This window comes from Entelurus aequoreus, unplaced genomic scaffold (genome assembly GCF_033978785.1).
Source record: "Entelurus aequoreus isolate RoL-2023_Sb unplaced genomic scaffold, RoL_Eaeq_v1.1 HiC_scaffold_60, whole genome shotgun sequence".
NCBI lineage: Eukaryota > Metazoa > Chordata > Actinopteri > Syngnathiformes > Syngnathidae > Entelurus > Entelurus aequoreus.
This window is the reverse complement of record NW_026907992.1, coordinates 266,130-281,802: the sequence shown is the minus strand read 5'-3', so window position 1 is coordinate 281,802 and position 15,673 is coordinate 266,130. Positions and strand designations below refer to the sequence as shown.

The following is a 15,673-nucleotide window of genomic DNA, read 5'->3' as shown; positions in this document are numbered from 1 at the left end:
TTGCTTCAGCAGTACAATTCTGGTGCTGTAGTTGTAGGAGATGTCTCAAAATGTCATCAGGAGTCCCTACAAAACCTAAAAATGGCATAAAATGCTTTTTTTGGGAAAACTTTTTTTTTACAAAAAAAAATTCCAAAAAACGGACTTGCTTCAGCAGCACAATTCTGGTGCTGTAGTTGTAGGAGATGTCTCAAAACGTCATCAGGAGTCCCGACTAAACCCGTAAATGTAAGAAAATGTAAGAAAATGCATTTTTACGAAAAACATTTTTTGCTAAAATGTCGTAAGGGGGGACCCTGTCGTAAAAATGCCAAAAAACGGACTTGCTTCAGCAGTACAATTCTGGTGCTGTAGTTGTAGGAGATGTCTCAAAACGTCATCAGGAGTCCCTACAAAACCTAAAAATGGCATAAAATGCTTTTTTTGGGAAAACTTTTTTTTTACAAAAAAAATTCCAAAAAACAGACTTGCTTCAGCAGCACAATTCTGGTGCTGTAGTTGTAGGAGATGTCTCAAAACGTCATCAGGAGTCCCTACAAAACCTAAAAATGGCATAAAATGCTTTTTTTGGGAAAACTTTTTTTTTACAAAAAAAATTTCAAAAAACAGACTTGCTTCAGCAGCACAATTCTGGTGCTGTAGTTGTAGGAGATGTCTCAAAACGTCATCAGGAGTCCCGACTAAACCCGTAAATGTAAGAAAATGTTAGAAAATGCATTTTTTACGAAAAACATTTTTTGCTAAAATGTCGTAAGGGGGGACCCTGTCGTAAAAATGCCAAAAAACCGACTTGCTTCAGCAGTACAATTCTGGTGCTGTAGTTGTAGGAGATGTCTCAAAACGTCATCAGGAGTCCCTACAAAACCTAAAAATGGCATAAAATGCTTTTTTTGAGAAAACTTTTTTTTTACAAAAAAAAATTCAAAAAACAGACTTGCTTCAGCAGCACAATTCTGGTGCTGTAGTTGTAGGAGATGTCTCAAAACGTCATCAGGAGTCCCGACTAAACCCGTAAATGTAAGAAAATGTAAGAAAATGCATTTTTTAAGAAAAACATTTTTTGCTAAAATGTCGTAAGGGGGGACCCTGTCGTAAAAATGCCCAAAAACCGACTTGCTTCAGCAGTACAATTCTGGTGCTGTAGTTGTAGGAGATGTCTCAAAACGTCATCAGGAGTCCCTACAAAACCTAAAAATGGCATAAAATGCTTTTTTTGGGAAAACTTTTTTTTTACAAAAAAAAATTCAAAAAACAGACTTGCTTCAGCAGCACAATTCTGGTGCTGTAGTTGTAGGAGATGTCTCAAAATGTCATCAGGAGTCCCGACTAAACCCGTAAATGTAAGAAAATGTAAGAAAATGCATTTTTTAAGAAAAACATTTTTTGCTAAAATGTCGTAAGGGGGGACCCTGTCGTAAAAATGCCAAAAAACGGACTTGCTTCAGCAGTACAATTCTGGTGCTGTAGTTGTAGGAGATGTCTCAAAACGTCATCAGGAGTCCCTACAAAACCTAAAAATGGCATAAAATGCTTTTTTTGGGAAAACTTTTTTTTTACAAAAATTTTTTCCAATAAACGGACTTGCTTCAGCAGCACAATTCTGGTGCTGTAGTTGTAGGAGATGTCTCAAAACGTCATCAGGAGTCCCGACTAAACCCGTAAATGTAAGAAAATGTAAGAAAATGCATTTTTTAAGAAAAACATTTTTTGCTAAAATGTCGCTAAAATGTCGTAAAAATGCCAAAAAACGGACTTGCTTCAGCAGTACAATTCTGGTGCTGTAGTTGTAGGAGATGTCTCAAAACGTCATCAGGAGTCCCTACAAAACCTAAAAATGGCATAAAATGCTTTTTTTGGGAAAACTTTTTTTTTACAAAAAAAATTCCAAAAAACAGACTTGCTTCAGCAGCACAATTCTGGTGCTGTAGTTGTAGGAGATGTCTCAAAACGTCATCAGGAGTCCCGACTAAACCCGTAAATGTAAGAAAATGTAAGAAAATGCATTTTTCAAGAAAAACATTTTTTGCTAAAATGTCGTAAGGGGGGGACCCTGTCGTAAAAATGCCAAAAAACCGACTTGCTTCAGCAGTACAATTCTGGTGCTGTAGTTGTAGGAGATGTCTCAAAACGTCATCAGGAGTCCCTTCAAAACCTAAAAATGGCATAAAATGCTTTTTTTGGGAAAACTTTTTTTTTACAAAAAAAAATTCAAAAAACAGACTTGCTTCAGCAGCACAATTCTGGTGCTGTAGTTGTAGGAGATGTCTCAAAACGTCATCAGGAGTCCCGACTAAACCCGTAAATGTAAGAAAATGTTAGAAAATGCATTTTTTACGAAAAACATTTTTTGCTAAAATGTCGTAAGGGGGGACCCTGTCGTAAAAATGCCAAAAAACCGACTTGCTTCAGCAGTACAATTCTGGTGCTGTAGTTGTAGGAGATGTCTCAAAACGTCATCAGGAGTCCCTACAAAACCTAAAAATGGCATAAAATGCTTTTTTTGAGAAAACTTTTTTTTTACAAAAAAAAATTCAAAAAACAGACTTGCTTCAGCAGCACAATTCTGGTGCTGTAGTTGTAGGAGATGTCTCAAAACGTCATCAGGAGTCCCGACTAAACCCGTAAATGTAAGAAAATGTAAGAAAATGCATTTTTTAAGAAAAACATTTTTTGCTAAAATGTCGTAAGGGGGGACCCTGTCGTAAAAATGCCCAAAAACCGACTTGCTTCAGCAGTACAATTCTGGTGCTGTAGTTGTAGGAGATGTCTCAAAACGTCATCAGGAGTCCCTACAAAACCTAAAAATGGCATAAAATGCTTTTTTTGGGAAAACTTTTTTTTTACAAAAAAAAATTCAAAAAACAGACTTGCTTCAGCAGCACAATTCTGGTGCTGTAGTTGTAGGAGATGTCTCAAAATGTCATCAGGAGTCCCGACTAAACCCGTAAATGTAAGAAAATGTAAGGAAATGCATTTTTTAAGAAAAACATTTTTTGCTAAAATGTCGTAAGGGGGGACCCTGTCGTAAAAATGCCAAAAAACGGACTTGCTTCAGCAGTACAATTCTGGTGCTGTAGTTGTAGGAGATGTCTCAAAACGTCATCAGGAGTCCCTACAAAACCTAAAAATGGCATAAAATGCTTTTTTTGGGAAAACTTTTTTTTTACAAAATTTTTTTCCAATAAACGGACTTGCTTCAGCAGCACAATTCTGGTGCTGTAGTTGTAGGAGATGTCTCAAAACGTCATCAGGAGTCCCGACTAAACCCGTAAATGTAAGAAAATGTAAGAAAATGCATTTTTCAAGAAAAACATTTTTTGCTAAAATGTCGTAAGGGGGGACCCTGTCGTAAAAATGCCAAAAAACCGACTTGCTTCAGCAGTACAATTCTGGTGCTGTAGTTGTAGGAGATGTCTCAAAACGTCATCAGGAGTCCCTTCAAACCCTAAAAATGGCATAAAATGCTTTTTTTGGGAAAACTTTTTTTTTACAAAAAAAATTTCAAAAAACAGACTTGCTTCAGCAGCACAATTCTGGTGCTGTAGTTGTAGGAGATGTCTCAAAACGTCATCAGGAGTCCCGACTAAACCCGTAAATGTAAGAAAATGTTAGAAAATGCATTTTTTACGAAAAACATTTTTTGCTAAAATGTCGTAAGGGGGGACCCTGTCGTAAAAATGCCAAAAAACCGACTTGCTTCAGCAGTACAATTCTGGTGCTGTAGTTGTAGGAGATGTCTCAAAACGTCATCAGGAGTCCCTACAAAACCTAAAAATGGCATAAAATGCTTTTTTTGAGAAAACTTTTTTTTTACAAAAAAAAATTCAAAAAACAGACTTGCTTCAGCAGCACAATTCTGGTGCTGTAGTTGTAGGAGATGTCTCAAAACGTCATCAGGAGTCCCGACTAAACCCGTAAATGTAAGAAAATGTAAGAAAATGCATTTTTTAAGAAAAACATTTTTTGCTAAAATGTCGTAAGGGGGGACCCTGTCGTAAAAATGCCCAAAAACCGACTTGCTTCAGCAGTACAATTCTGGTGCTGTAGTTGTAGGAGATGTCTCAAAACGTCATCAGGAGTCCCTACAAAACCTAAAAATGGCATAAAATGCTTTTTTTGGGAAAACTTTTTTTTTACAAAAAAAAATTCAAAAAACAGACTTGCTTCAGCAGCACAATTCTGGTGCTGTAGTTGTAGGAGATGTCTCAAAATGTCATCAGGAGTCCCGACTAAACCCGTAAATGTAAGAAAATGTAAGAAAATGCATTTTTTAAGAAAAACATTTTTTGCTAAAATGTCGTAAGGGGGGACCCTGTCGTAAAAATGCCAAAAAACGGACTTGCTTCAGCAGTACAATTCTGGTGCTGTAGTTGTAGGAGATGTCTCAAAACGTCATCAGGAGTCCCTACAAAACCTAAAAATGGCATAAAATGCTTTTTTTGGGAAAACTTTTTTTTTACAAAAATTTTTTCCAATAAACGGACTTGCTTCAGCAGCACAATTCTGGTGCTGTAGTTGTAGGAGATGTCTCAAAACGTCATCAGGAGTCCCGACTAAACCCGTAAATGTAAGAAAATGTAAGAAAATGCATTTTTTAAGAAAAATATTTTTTGCTAAAATGTCGTAAGGGGGGACCCTGTCGTAAAAATGCCAAAAAACGGACTTGCTTCAGCAGTACAATTCTGGTGCTGTAGTTGTAGGAGATGTCTCAAAACGTCATCAGGAGTCCCTATAAAACCTAAAAATGGCATAAAATGCTTTTTTTGGGAAAACCTTTTTTTTACAAAAAAAAATTCCAAAAAACGGACTTGCTTCAGCAGCACAATTCTGGTGCTGTAGTTGTAGGAGATGTCTCAAAACGTCATCAGGAGTCCCGACTAAACCCGTAAATGTAAGAAAATGTAAGAAAATGCATTTTTTACGAAAAACATTTTTTGCTAAAATGTCGTAAGGGGGGACCCTGTCGTAAAAATGCCAAAAAACGGACTTGCTTCAGCAGCACAATTCTGGTGCTGTAGTTGTAGGAGATGTCTCAAAACGTCATCAGGAGTTCCTACAAAACCTAAAAATGGCATCTCCTATTCCCACAGTACCTCCGTGTCTCCGCAGTGAGCCGTGCGCCTCACCTGCCGATCTTCCCCCTGGACTCTGATAGCCTTCCTCGACCCCCGCACTCGGACCTGGACTTCTGGACGCCTCTCTCCTGCCCCCACGGACCTCGCTCGGATCACGAACCTCTTTTGCTTTGCCCCTCTGGACTTCTTTGCTGCCACAACCAACACACACTTACAATAACCTCTGGTAACTTATATTTGGTTAACTTCTACACATAGCCCTGCATCCACACACATAGTAGCATACACACTCGACGTAATCATCAAGCTCAAATAAAACCCGTTGAGCTAGACCTCCTGCTGTCGTACCGTCTCCTTCCCCCTTCGTCTTACGTAACAGTACCGGTACCAAAATGTATTTTGATACTTTTCTAAAAAAAAGGGTACCATAAAAAATTGCATTATTAGCTTTATTTGAACAAAACATCTTAGTGTACATGAAACATATGTTTATTATTGTCATTTAGTCCTCAAATAAAATAGTGACCATACTAGACAACTTGTCTTTTAGTAGTAAGTAAACAAACAAAGACTCCTATTTAGTCTGCTGACGTATGCATTAACATATTGTGTCATTTATCTACCTATTATTTTATACACATTATGAGGGACAAACTGTAACAAATAGATTATTAATCTACTTGTTCATTTGCTGTTAAAATCTGCTTATTTTCTGTTTCAACATTTTCTATCTACACTTTTGTTCAAATGTAATAATCACTTATTCTTCTCTTCTTTGATACTTTACATTAGTTTTGGATGATACCACACATTTAGGTATCGATCTGATACCAAGTAGTTACAGGATCATACATTGGTCATTTTCAAAGTCCTCATGTGTCCAGGGACGTATTTACTGACTTTATAAACATAATATACATTTACAAAAAAAAGGAAAAAAGATTTTGTGACGATAAAAAATATCGATGTAATCATAGTAGTATCGACTACATACGCTCTTGTACTTGGTATCATTACAGTAGATGTCAGGTGTAGATCCACCCATGGCATTTGTTTACATTGTGATGGCGGTGAGATATTGTATCCTCCTGCGGTTTGTAGTGAAGCATGTTTAGGTATTCCTCATCCTCCAGTGATAATGCTACTTGTAAAAAACGTACTTTATTTGTCGCCATGGAGGCCAGGATTAGTGATTTAGAAGTAGCTGAAACACTGTGGATGTGTGTTAGCTGCGAGCTAGTTAGCCATGTCTTAAAGCAGCTCTTCCTGAGGGTGTTTCAGTGTTATAACTTCACCTTTATCTTTACTTTTTACACCAAAATGCGTCCATTCTCCCTTTTCTGTCTACACACTGTCTGCTTGTAAGTACTCTGTGTGTGTGTGCTGCCCAACAGCAGTAAAACCAGCAATGTCATGATTGACTATTTTCTTGATCAGTAACTTAACAAAGCTCCAAAGTTTTGGTTCACCTCCATCGTAGTTCACTAAGACGGGTCCTCGATTATATTTGTCATTAGGGCCTTGAATCTAGCTCTGCAAGACCTGGGATAGCTGGGTGGTTAACACTGTCGGCCACCAAGCAAGGGGTACTGGGTTCAAATCCCAGTAGGGAGTTAGTGTTTTGTTTAACTATCATTGTGATTTTGTGAGACAGGTTCTCAAATATATATGTCATTGGGGCCCGGGAATCTGGTAATAAAAAGAACAAGAATGGCTGAATGGTTAAACAGCTAGCTTACAATCAAAGGGTTCTGGGTTCAATCCCAGTCAGGTCACTCTACAACTACTAAATATCCACTCGGAGCAATTAGTCTTTTAAATGAAAGTTTACTGAGACAGTTCTCAATTATATATGTCATTGGGGCCCGGAAATCTGGCAATTGTATGGCCGAGGATAGCTGAATGGTTAAACATCTAGCTCCCAACAAAGGGTTCATGGGTTCAATCCCAGTCCAAGGTCCAAGCAAGGGAGGGGAGTAGCGTTATGTGGGGGTGTATCACCTCCCCCACACAGAGTAAAGTCAAGTGGTAGCTGGTTAATTAACTTATAGTTAAAAAGGTAAGTATGAGTAATAATAATAACAAATAGTCTATAGTCCAAAAGTCAAAGGTAACCTCGGGGGTTAGCTCCTCCTCCTTGCCGAGGCTAAAGTTGGCTGGGATGGGCGGGAATAGAAAGATAGATAATTAATTCATTGTGAGTGTTGACCAATCAGCTCTCCTGGTCTGACTAATTGCAGTTGAGATAATAAAAAATAAAAAAACTGCAATTGATACAATAAAAAAATAATAATTGAATAATAAAAAAATGAGATTAATAAAAACATGTCTGTCATGCAATTGAGATAATTGGAGATAATTGTAATTGAGATACTTAATTATCTCAATTGAGATAATTAATTATCTCAATTACAATCATCTCAATTGCATTATTCTTATTATTCAGATTGAAAAGCTTAAAGGGCCGCATGTGGCCCCCGGACGTTCATTTGCCCAGGTCTGTGCTAAGGTGATCTCTAGAAGTGGTCCACACTCCATGTCAGTAGGTGGCGGTAATGCACACCAGAAGGTTGCTTGCCAACCTGCTATAAAAACAAAAGAAGAAGAAGATCCACACTTCCGGGTGGTGATGACGTCGCGTCGTGACGTCATATTTCAAAATGGCAGAGCCCGCGGAAAGACCCCCTGGAGTCGACTCCATTTCCCAAGAAAAGATGTCAACAGCGCGACTTGTAACAATTATAAGGCCGAGGAGGGTTATTTGAACACACACCATTCAATTATTATAAATGAAAGTCACGTTTTTTAACCGCTCCGGTCTCGTCCCAGCGGAAGTGACGCTAGCACGTCATCAGAATACAACAGGTTGCTAGCTAACACGCCTCCTATCATGTCAGCGCTGTTATTTGTTCCAATGTCATTCATTCCTTCTCATTTACATCAACACGACGAGAGAGACATTCTGCCGCTAGACGAAGGTCACCGAGCAGCGACGAAGTTTGCATTTTCGGTAGGTGAGTGTTCAATTGTCCTCCGAGAAAAGTTGCATGAAGTCATTCTATTACACAGGTGAAAGTCATACACACATAATATGCTGGAAAAGTCCATTCATGTCAGCAATTAACTTCAAATGTCAAACTCATTTGTGATGTTAAAGGGAAAACAATACTTAACTGTGCTTAAATGTATTTATATTATTCAAATGTGAATTATGCTGTATAATAGACTGTATTTATGTTATTGACATGTGAATAATGCTGTATAATCAGTGTTGGGACTAACGCGTTACAAAGTAACTAGTAGTCTAACACGTTATTTTTTATATTCAGTAACTCAGTTACCGTTACTACATGATGCGTTACTGCGTTATTTGATGTCATTTCTTATGTAGTATCGGCTAAAAACAGAAGATCTGAGTGTGTTTTATTGGAGAGTTGCAGTGTCGTCCTTCTGAATGATTCCCGGGCGCGGCGCCGCTGCTGCCCACTGCTCCCCAAGGGGATGGGTCAAATGCAGAGGACAAATTTCACCACGCCTAGTGTGTGTGTGTGTGACAATCATTGGTACTTTAACTTGAACTTAACTTAATTCTTCCTGTGTCACAACGGGGACAAGAGAAGAGGCGCTGTGTGTGTGTGTGTGTGTGTGTGTGTGTGTGTGTGGGTGTGGGTGTGGGTGTGGGTGTGTGTGTGTGGGTGTGGAGAGGGGTGGGGGTGGGGGGGGGCGTGTCTGTGTTTACTTACAAGACATCATGGTGGAGCTGAAGCCGAGTTTCTTAACATGGAGATATTCTAGACTGACCATGTGTCTTCTTTTGCGGGGCTGTCCGGGCGGAGTTTCTTAAATGCCTCAAATGTCCGGCAGGGTTGCGTATATTTTCAATGTACGTTCAGGGTTAAGATGGGGTTAAAAACAAAACTAATTCGTGCAGCATTCGTGAGGGAGGGACAGAGAGAGCGAGGGAGTGGATTGATTGATTGAGACTTTTATTAATAGATTGCACAGTACAGTACATATTCCGTACAATTGACCACTAAATGGTAACACCCGAATAAGTTTTTCAACTTATTTAAATCAGGGTCCACATTAATCAATTTATTTCAAACTGTCATTGCTCAAAACATAATATTGAATCAAAATCCATGTTATCATGAATTATTGACCTATCCAAGGTTCCCATTACTTCACATCAAATATTCCACTTTGAAAAATATTTTTGGTGGAAGATTTTGCATATTTTGTGTGTTTGCCATTAAAAACATAGTTTTGTTTGACAAAAAAGGGCGGAAAACAAACAGACAAAAAAACAACATAACTAAAACATTTTGAAATGAGGGATAGATCTGAAGTTGATGTAGACTCCAGAGATTTAAGCGTTAAATATAAAATGTTTGTATGCCCTGGCACACCATTATCATCATTTCATGACCCAAGCAAAACACTTTTTACACTTTTATACTGAAATAAATACACCTACAACTTATTCAATAAAAACATAGAAAAAACTACCAGCAGCGGTAAAGTTTAGATCCATGAAGGAAAGAAGAAAGTGAATGAATGTTTATAACTGAATACATTTACATATGTATACAAATTTGTTTTCTTTCTTTATTATTTTTTTAAATGAATTAAGTAACGTTTATGACAACCTTTTTCCAAAACACAATATATAATGTGAGATATAACAGGATAATGCATACGTTTATCTTTTTTGTTGTCAAAACGCTTACCAAAAAGTGGGACCCCAAAAATTTACTGTAGGACCCCATTTTTATGACTTGATGGGGTCCCTGGGACCCCATTTTGAAAATTCCTAGCGCTGATCAACAGATTGTATTATTCTCCAGTGCAATAACAGTACTTAAATGAAGGCTTAAAGGGCGTTAATGGTAGCTTTAAAAAAAGAAGAAAAAAACAAGTAACTAAATAGTTACTTTTCACAATAACGCATTACTTTTTGGTGTAAGTAACTGAGTTAGTAACTGAGTTGCTTTTGAAATAAAGTAACTAGTAACTGTAACTAGTTACTGGTTTTCAGTAACTAACCCAACACTGTGTATAATAGACTGTATTTATATTATTCACAAGTGAATAATGTTGTATAATAGACTGTATTTATATTATTCACATGTAAAAAATACCTTAGTGTTTATTTTTATTGTGAGCGAACTGTGGTGCTGAATTTCCCCGAGGGATCAATAAAGTACTTTCTATTCTATTCTATTCTAAAAACATCCAAATCCATTGCTATTCTTTATATAAAGTAAGACACATGCTGAATAAGAAATATCTGCACATGATTCCTTGAGTAATTCGATTACAAAATACATTCGAGGAATTGTTGCTGCCTCGAGGTGTCGTACATATTTTTTTTTACGGCATTTTGCCTGGTTCACTAAACAGTAGTCAAAGCTCACGTTTCGCACAGACTGTTTAGGTGTTGCACAGCGTGTTTACGTCACAGATCATCCCCCCCTTGCACTGCACGACACCGCTCTTTTAAGTACGCTCGAGTTTAGAAAACGTTTAAACGGCACCGTATGATAATCATCAAAAACGCACGAGAGACAAGAACTTTGTTTATGCGGTCACACCACACAGCACATAGGGCTGTGAGCGCACCTGTTTTTATTAGCACATACACATTTTTAGCTGTGCGTGTCAGCCTTCAATAATGAAAACAGGCGTTTAGGAAATAAGACGATTAGGCCAACCACAATAATTGAGGGCACATCTTAACGTGTATAATTAAACAAAATTATGATTTATTCGATTAATCGATCGGGATATTCGATAGAATACTCGATTACTAAAATATTCGATAGCTGCAGCTGTAGTTATATTATTCTTTTATTTTTCCATATCTAACATACTGTGTTGAACTTTGGGGAAATGTTTATAGAACAAACACAGGCTCAATAATTCAACTTGAAAAAAGGGTCATTAAAATAATACACAAGGCTGGCTACGATGAACCTACCAATCCATTATTCGTAAGTTCTAATGTAGAGGTGTCAAACTCATTTTAGATCGGGGGCCACATGGACAAAAATCTACTCCCAAGTGGGCCGGACTGGTAAAATCAAGGCACGATAACTTAAAAATAAAGACAACTTCAGATTGTTTGTTTTTTTCTTTGTTAAAAATAGAGCAAGCACATTCTGAAAATGTACAAATCATAATGTTGTTGTTGTTTTTTTTACACTTACATGTTGCGGTTAATAGTATTCTACCTTTATTTGTCGATATGTATACTTTCTGATTAAATGATGTGATAATGTTCATCAGTCAACTCATTGGTGTTCATTTTTAATCTATTAAGATCAAATAATAATATGTTATTTAAATGGAGGCTTCTCACATGATGAGATAACTTCTGGAAATGACTGGCTCATAAGGGTCAAAGGTATAAATGTGTGTGTCCAAGTTAAAGGAAAAGGCAGGCTGTCTTCTTCTAATGGATTTATTACAATCTTTACAAGCTGGGTAACGTTTGCTGTGGTCTGGAACAACATGGCGCACAAACAACTATCAGAAATGCAGCCAATATTACGTACAGATAATGTGTCATGAGACATGCAAATATAAATGAAATGCACAGAGGACATAAGTAAAGGAAATTAAATGAGCTCAAATATTCCTACAAACGAGTCATAATGATGCAATATGTACATACAGCTAGCTTAAATAGCATGTTAGCATTGATTAGCTTGCAGTCATGCTCTGACCAAATATGCCTGATTAGCACTCCAACAAGTGAATAACATCAACAAAGCTCACCTTTTGTGCATTCGCGCACAGCGTAGAACGTTTGGTGGACAAAATGAGACAAAGAAGAAGTGGCATAAAACACGTCTTTCTGTGGCAGCGTCGGAGAAAGTTGTACATGTAAACAAACAACAATGAGTTCAAGGATCGCTGAAATTAGTAGGACAAAACAGTGCTTGCTAAATCCTCTCATCAGTGAAGCATGTTTAGCATAAACAGTGGGACTTCTAACAATTAGGAAGGTTTGTGTCATGTTTGTTCTCCTACAGAAAATATATTCAAATAAAAATGTTCTTCATCTTTTTCCATTTTCACACATCTCTGAAAGAGGTCCAGGGAGCCACGAGGGCGGTGCTAAAGAGACGCGGGTTGCTGACCCCCGGCCTACACCCTAAACTGGCCGCCAGTTCATCACAGGACACATGAACAAGCCTTCGCCCTCAAATCAGAGAAGTATTCATTTACTCTAACATGATTTTTATTCAGTTCAATGCATTTATTGTCATTGTCATAGTGAATAACACACACACTGCATAGTAACCATGTATCAAAAATGCGTTAGGTGGTGCAATCCTGACCCATGAAACGCGTAAACACAAAGGGTGCCACGAACGATGCACAAAATTCACAGTCTGGTATGGATCGGTACTTGAGCGGCGCCGTTCGATACATTTTTTCAATACCCAAAAGAGGGAAATGTTCATGCCTTTTTTTTAACTTGTGGTTTATTGAAATTGTCGTTGTCCACGACAGAAAACGGTCGGCAAGGCGAGTTTATTTACAGAGCACAGTTCGTACTACAGGCAGGCCAGTCTAGTACCCGCACTCTTTTACTACGAAGCCACGCTGTTGTAACACGTGCAAAATGTGGCTCGGCGATATCTTACTGAAATAAGCAGGGGCGGCCATGAAAAAGACGTCGCTTGGATGGCAACTTTTGTTGCTCCAAAACCTGTATGTACCTTTCAGCATTAATGGTGCCTTCACAAACGTGTAAGTTACCCACTAATACACCCCCATATCATCAATCTTTATTGCACACCTTAAGATCCATTTAAACATATAAAAACAGAATATAATACATTAAAAAACAAAACAATAAAAACATACATTAAAAACAAAACAAGTTTTCCATACAATTACAGACGCTGGGTTTTCAACTTTGCGCCTAGCACAATCCGGATGGTTCTTTTCCTCTTTGGACCGGAGGACACGACGTCCACAGTTTCCAAAAACTATTTGAAATGTGGACTTGTCAGACCACAGAACACTTTTCCAGTTTGCATCAGTACATCTTAGATGAGCTCGGGCCGAGCGAAGCCGGCGGCGTTTCTGGGTGTTGTTGATAAATGGCATTCGCTTTGCATTGTAGAGTTTTAACTTGCACTTACAGATGTAGCGACCAACTGTAGTTACTGACAGTGGTTTTCTGAAGTGTTCCTGAGTCCATGTGGTGATATCCTTTACACACTGATGTCGCTTTTTGATGCAGTACCAACACAAATACAACTTTGAAACTACGTGCTTTCTGAGAAGATTACCGTAGTAACTAGTATATCATGCAAAAGCGCAGATTCCAACCAATCAGTCCATCTTAGATGAGCTCGGGCCGAGCGAAGCCAGCGGCGTTTCTGGGTGTTGTTGCATTTATCAACAACACCCAGAAACGCAGAGTTTTGAGGACGAAAATGAATTGATACCATTTTAGAATAAGGCTGTAACATAGCAAAATGTGGCAAAAAATGAAGCGCTGTGAATACTTTCCGGATGCAGTGTACAGTATAAAGGGCAGATCAATAGAAGTGATAATTAGACGTTGCAGTTCATGGGTGGGAGGTGAGAGAGGGTCACTGCCTGAGGATACAGACGAGCTGTTGGCAAGTTGTCCTGGCACGTATAGACCTGTTCCTTCTACCTGAGGGCCGCAGGTGAGGAGCAGGGTGTTGTTGGTCACGCAGGATGCTGTGCACTCGCCTCAGACAGCAGGTAGTGTAGACTGTGCCCATCTCTGGAAGACTTGATTTTTTTTCAGCTCTTTTAATCACCGATTAGAGAGTCTGCTGTCATGGCACACTTATAAAAGCTCACTCTTACACTAGGAAGCGGAGTCATTCATTGCGCTTTACCTGACACATGAAACGTGACAAATACGATCGCTGAGATGAAACGGATCAGGCCCGTGAACAGGTTCTATCCGGATGAATTTGCTAAGTATACAAATGAGCTGAAATTTTTCTATGAAAGAAACTGCTGTTTTAAATGTGTCCACTAGATGTGGCAATGGCAATTCTTTGTATCTTTGTAGATGATGCTACATACAGTATGTACAAAAAAAATAAAACACATGGTGTTAGTGCAACAGTCGAAGAAAATTAGCAAACTACATAAATAACATCCTGTAATTTGATTTTGATATTTTTTTTTTATCTTGTTAGATTGAAAATGAACATTATCACGTCATTTATTCAGAAAGTATAAATAACGACAATTAAAGGTAGAACACTATTAACTGCAACATGTAAGTGTAAAAAAACAACATGATTTGTTTATTTTTGAGAAATTGTATTTTCAAACAAAGAAAACAATCTGAAGTTGTCTTTATTTTTAAGTTATCGTGCCGTGATTTTACCAGTCCGGCCCACTTGGGAGTAGATTTTTCTCAATGTGGCCCCCGATCTAAAATGAGTTTGACACCTCTGGCCTAGATAAATTGGTAAACATCCTCACAAATATTGATATAAAGCATTACCGTATTTTCCGGACCATAGGGCACACCGGATTATAAGGAGCACTGCCGATGAATGGTCTATTTTTGATCTTTTTTTCATATATAAGGCGCACCGGATTATAAGGCGCATTAAAGGAGTCATAATATATATATTTTTTTCTAAATGTAAAAGACTTCCTTGGGGTCTACATAACATGTGATGGTGGTTCTTTGCTCAAAATGTTGCATAGATGATGTTTTACACATCATCTTCAAGCCGCTTCCGGGTGCGCCGTTTTGTGGGCGGTCTTATTTACGTGGCTCACCTTCGGCAGCGTCTTCTCCCCGTCATCTTTGTTGTGAAGTGTCAAAAGATGGAGCTAACTGTTTTAATGACATTCAGACTTTACTTCAATCAATAACGGAGCAGCATCTCCTCATCCAGAAACAACAACACCAGAAATGTGTCCCGTGAAAAACCGTCCGACCAGAACTCTAATAACTAAAGTTCCTTGGGTGAATAATGGTAACTCACTACACCGGTATGTTTTAGGGCTTTCATGGCGAGTTTACTGACTGAAATAAGTAATAACTTTACACTGCTTTTTATTAGAAATGGCAACAGCAGAGGATGGATGTCCCATAACAAGAAGGTGGAGAAAAAGAAGAAGCTTATCGACTACGGTGTCGGCACGGACTACAAAGGCGGACCTGCACAAATTTTCAGGTACCAGAAGGTAAGAAAAGTTTCTTTTGCATAATATTGCGAAACAAAACACCAGAAAATATGTCTTACCTTATACACACACCATAATAATACTCCTATGTTGAAACACAGTACAATCCATCAAGCGGTGCAGTTTCATAGCTGACCAAAGTCCTACTCAAACATTTTGATAGATTTTTGAGCGCCGTGTGTAATGTTCTATATTTTCAAGGGAGCATATACAATGTTGATGTTGTTTACTTGAGTCATATTGCGGTCTACACGAAATCAAATCAAATCAATAATGGAGCAGCATCTCCTCATCCGGAAACAACCACACCGGAAATGTGTCCCGTGAAAAACCGTTCAACCGGAACTCTCTAATAACTAAACTTCCTTGGGTGAATAATGTAAACT

The 15,673-nt window shown here is 38.2% G+C and overlaps 1 long non-coding RNA gene across 2 annotated transcripts; it reads left to right on the top strand.

The window, feature by feature from the left end:
• The first annotated feature begins 7,708 nt into the window (after positions 1-7,708).
• Positions 7,709-15,353, top strand: LOC133645428 (uncharacterized). 2 transcript variants are annotated; one of them, XR_009825103.1, is made up of 3 exons: positions 7,709-8,085; positions 12,172-12,296; positions 14,996-15,353. It is a non-coding gene; the product is annotated as an uncharacterized LOC133645428 (long non-coding RNA). The 2 variants fall into 2 exon arrangements; XR_009825102.1 differs by having other exon boundaries at positions 7,709-8,089.
• The last annotated feature ends 320 nt before the right edge of the window (positions 15,354-15,673 follow it).